Below are 5,000 nucleotides of genomic sequence, written 5' to 3' on the forward strand. Positions count from 1 at the left end.
GAATTTAAGCATATTACTAAGCGGAGGAAAAGAAACTAACAAGGATTCCCCCAGTAGCGGCGAGCGAACAGGGAAGAGTCCAGCACCGAACCCCGCAGGCTGCCGCCTGTCGTGGCATGTGGTGTTTGGGAGGGTCCACTACCCCGACGCCTCGCGCCGAGCCCAAGTCCAACTTGAATGAGGCCACGGCCCGTAGAGGGTGCCAGGCCCGTAGCGGCCGGTGCGAGCGTCGGCGGGACCTCTCCTTCGAGTCGGGTTGCTTGAGAGTGCAGCTCCAAGTGGGTGGTAAACTCCATCTGAGACTAAATATGACCACGAGACCGATAGCGAACAAGTACCGTGAGGGAAAGTTGAAAAGAACTTTGAAGAGAGAGTTCAAAAGTACGTGAAACCGTTCTGGGGTAAACGTGAGAAGTCCGAAAGGTCGAACGGGTGAGATTCACGCCCATCCGGCCACTGGCCTCCGCCCTCGGCAGATGGGGCCGGCCGCCCGCGCGGAGCAATCCGCGGCGGGGTCGTGTCCGGTTGCCTTTCCACTCGCCGCGGGGTGGGGCCGTTCCGGTGTGCGGTGGGCCGCACTTCTCCCCTAGTAGGACGTCGCGACCCGCTGGGTGCCGGCCTACGGCCCGGGTGCGCAGCCTGTCCTTCCGCGGGCCTCGGTTCGCGTCTGTTGGGCAGAGCCCCGGTGTCCTGGCTGGCTGCCCGGCGGTATATCTGGAGGAGTCGATTCGCCCCTTTGGGCGCTCGGGCTCCCGGCAAGCGCGCGCGGTTCTTCCCGGATGACGGACCTACCTGGCCCGGCCCCGGACCCGCGCCGCTGTTGGCTCGGGATGCTCTCGGGCGGAATAATCGCTCCCGTCAGCGGCGCTTCAGCTTTGGACAATTTCACGACCCGTCTTGAAACACGGACCAAGGAGTCTAACATGTGCGCGAGTCATTGGGCTGTACGAAACCTAAAGGCGTAATGAAAGTGAAGGTCTCGCCTTGCGCGGGCCGAGGGAGGATGGGGCTTCCCCGCCCTTCACGGGGCGGCGGCCTCCGCACTCCGGGGCGTCTCGTCCTCATTGCGAGGTGAGGCGCACCTAGAGCGTACACGTTGGGACCCGAAAGATGGTGAACTATGCCTGGCCAGGACGAAGTCAGGGGAAACCCTGATGGAGGTCCGTAGCGATTCTGACGTGCAAATCGATCGTCGGAGCTGGGTATAGGGGCGAAAGACTAATCGAACCATCTAGTAGCTGGTTCCCTCCGAAGTTTCCCTCAGGATAGCTGGTGCTCGTACGAGTCTCATCCGGTAAAGCGAATGATTAGAGGCCTTGGGGCCGAAACGACCTCAACCTATTCTCAAACTTTAAATGGGTGAGATCTCCGGCTTGCTTGATATGCTGAAGCCGCGAGCAAACGACTCGGATCGGAGTGCCAAGTGGGCCACTTTTGGTAAGCAGAACTGGCGCTGTGGGATGAACCAAACGCCGAGTTAAGGCGCCCGAATCGACGCTCATGGGAAACCATGAAAGGCGTTGGTTGCTTAAGACAGCAGGACGGTGGCCATGGAAGTCGGAATCCGCTAAGGAGTGTGTAACAACTCACCTGCCGAAGCAACTAGCCCTGAAAATGGATGGCGCTGAAGCGTCGTGCCTATACTCGGCCGTCAGTCTGGCAGTCATGGCCGGTCCTTGCGGCCGGCCGCGAAGCCCTGACGAGTAGGAGGGTCGCGGCGGTGGGCGCAGAAGGGTCTGGGCGTGAGCCTGCCTGGAGCCGCCGTCGGTGCAGATCTTGGTGGTAGTAGCAAATACTCCAGCGAGGCCCTGGAGGGCTGACGCGGAGAAGGGTTTCGTGTGAACAGCCGTTGCACACGAGTCAGTCGATCCTAAGCCCTAGGAGAAATCCGATGTTGATGGGGGCCGTCATAGCATGATGCACTTTGTGCTGGCCCCCGTTGGGCGAAAGGGAATCCGGTTCCTATTCCGGAACCCGGCAGCGGAACCGATACAAGTCGGGCCCCTCTTTTAGAGATGCTCGTCGGGGTAACCCAAAAGGACCCGGAGACGCCGTCGGGAGATCGGGGAAGAGTTTTCTTTTCTGCATGAGCGTTCGAGTTCCCTGGAATCCTCTAGCAGGGAGATAGGGTTTGGAACGCGAAGAGCACCGCAGTTGCGGCGGTGTCCCGATCTTCCCCTCGGACCTTGAAAATCCGGGAGAGGGCCACGTGGAGGTGTCGCGCCGGTTCGTACCCATATCCGCAGCAGGTCTCCAAGGTGAAGAGCCTCTAGTCGATAGAATAATGTAGGTAAGGGAAGTCGGCAAATTGGATCCGTAACTTCGGGATAAGGATTGGCTCTGAGGATCGGGGCGTGTCGGGCTTGGTCGGGAAGTGGGTCAGCGCTAACGTGCCGGGCCTGGGCGAGGTGAGTGCCGTAGGGGTGCCGGTAAGTGCGGGCGTTTAGCGCGGGCGTGGTCTGCTCTCGCCGTTGGTTGGCCTCGTGCTGGCCGGCGGTGCAGGATGCGCGCGCCTGCGCGGCGTTCGCGCCCCGGTGCTTCAACCTGCGTGCAGGATCCGAGCTCGGTCCCGTGCCTTGGCCTCCCACGGATCTTCCTTGCTGCGAGGCCGCGTCCGCCTTAGCGTGCTCCTCCGGGGGCGCGCGGGTGCGCGGATTCTCTTCGGCCGCCATTCAACGATCAACTCAGAACTGGCACGGACTGGGGGAATCCGACTGTCTAATTAAAACAAAGCATTGCGATGGCCCTAGCGGGTGTTGACGCAATGTGATTTCTGCCCAGTGCTCTGAATGTCAACGTGAAGAATTCAAGCAAGCGCGGGTAAACGGCGGGAGTAACTATGACTCTCTTAAGGTGGCCAAGTGGCGGTGGTGTGGCTGCATCCGGACTTGGCTTCTCGAAGTGCGGTCTTGATGTAGTCGTGCTGCTGCTGCGAGGTGCCTTCCTTGGGTTATAGTTACAGGGAGAGTGATGCGCAATACATGGGCCTAGCCCTCTTAGCCTCTCCTCTCCTGCAGTCTTCTCCCCTTCTCGTGGGCCCGCTGATTTCGCAGAGTGGAAGACCGCACCAGGGGCTTGGGGGGGTTACCAGCCCCCCCTCGCACTATCCCTTTTTTTTAGTTGGGGGCAGTAAGCAGAGAATAAGTGGTGGCCCTTCCGCTGAAGGTGCCACCCCAACTCCCCCAGCACCTAGCCGGCCAACCGGCCGTGCCGAAAATCTTGTAACTTTTGCAGCTATGTATACCTGTAGTGAGTGCCACCGCAGCTTTACAACCAAGAACGGTCTCGGGGTCCATCGCCGCCGCCAACATCTTGCGGCCGCCAACGCGGAGATCGTCACGGAGAGGCATCGCGCGAGGTGGACGGAGGAAGAAGTCCTGTCGCTCGCCAAGGCAGAGGCCGAACTGTTCCTCGAGAGGGACGCCCGGTTCTTCTTTGTAAATCAAGAGCTCATCAGGATGTTCCCCGACCGAACGCTTGAGGCAATCAAGTGCCGACGGCGGCAAGCTGCCCACAAGCAGCTTGTCCGCCAATTCATGGAGGCGCTTGAGATCGGTCGGGGGGAAGAGCCGGCGTCCCGCCGGGGAGCGGCGAGCCCGCTGCCTGACGCGGGCGAGGCCGCTGCGCCGCCCGTCGACGCAGCCGAGGACTTCGCGGCCGACACCACCGGGCCGCCGCCGGAGGGGCCGACTGACGCCGCCATCTGGGAGCATCTGGCGGGGCTACCCGCTTCCGCCCAGCGTTTCTCTGCCCTGGATCGTGTCATCGGTCTGGGGCGGGGCACGCCGCCCGATGTCATCCTGGGCATGCTCCCGGATGCCCTTGCGTCGGTCGGGTCCAGAGGGGAGAGATCGATCACCAGGACACAGCGGCCGCGCCAACCATCGAAGCGGCCGCCTGCCGCGCCGCCGACGCAGAAGCGCAAGCGGCGCCGCTGGGAGTACGCGAGAACGCAGGATGCCTTCCGACGGTCGCGTGCGCGTTGCGTGCGCGGCCTCTTGGATGGCACCCTGCTCCAGCCGCCACCTGCCATCCCTGGTCTGCTGGACTTCTGGGCGGACCTCTTCACCAAGAAGCCCATCTCCACCGCGGGCTTCATTCGTGACCGCCTCCTCCCGCACTCAGAGCCTGTCGCTCTCGAGTGCATATGGGGGCCGGTCACACATGAGGAGGTCGCCGCCGCGTTGCCGCCCAGGGGATCAGCAGCCGGGCCGGACGGCCTTACCCCAGCGGAGTTGCGGCGTCTGCCGCACGAAGTCCTGGTGAAAGTGATGAATCTCTTCCTTCTGGCCCGCGCCCTTCCGGAACGCCTGCTTCGCGCGCGGACGTCCCTTCTCCCGAAAACGGCTGCACCAACATCCCCCGCTGACTTTCGCCCCATTACGGTCTGCTCGGTGTTGGCGCGGACCTTCCACAAGGTTCTCGCGTCACGCCTGATGCGCGCTTGTGCTGTGGACGAACGTCAGCGGGCATTCATCCCTCGGGATGGGATGTTGGAAAATACCTTCATCTTGGACACTGCTCTCACCGACGCAGTTCGCTCCTGCCGCTCTGTCTTTGTGGCATCGATCGACGTATCTAAGGCATTCGATTCGGTAGATCATGCTGCCCTTCGCCCCGTGCTGAAGGCGCATGGCCTGCCGGATTGCTTTGTCGAGTATGTCGAGCGGTGCTACGAGGGCAGCACGACAGTGATAGCGGACGGCGCCGGCGTGGGCGTGTCTGTGCAGCCAGCACGGGGCGTTCGCCAGGGCGATCCCCTCTCCCCCCTCCTGTTCAACTTTGCGGTGGACTACGTTTTAGGCCAACTGCCCTCCCACATCGGAGCTCGGATCCTCGGTCGCAGAGTCAACGCTGCGGCCTTTGCAGATGACGTCTTGCTGTTTGCAGCGACCCCGAGGGGCTTGCAGTCCCTCATCGACGCAGCTACCGCAGCCCTCGCCCACCTGGGGCTGCAGATCAACGCCCGGAAGTGTTTCACCCTCGCCTTAGTCGCGTCA

At 62.2% G+C, this 5,000-nt stretch overlaps 1 pseudogene; it reads left to right on the top strand.

Annotated features, from left to right (window-relative positions):
* Positions 1-5,000, top strand: part of LOC124569845 — a 7,935-nt pseudogene continuing 2,935 nt past the window's right edge.

This window comes from Schistocerca americana, unplaced genomic scaffold, assembly GCF_021461395.2.
Source record: "Schistocerca americana isolate TAMUIC-IGC-003095 unplaced genomic scaffold, iqSchAmer2.1 HiC_scaffold_1552, whole genome shotgun sequence".
NCBI lineage: Eukaryota > Metazoa > Arthropoda > Insecta > Orthoptera > Acrididae > Schistocerca > Schistocerca americana.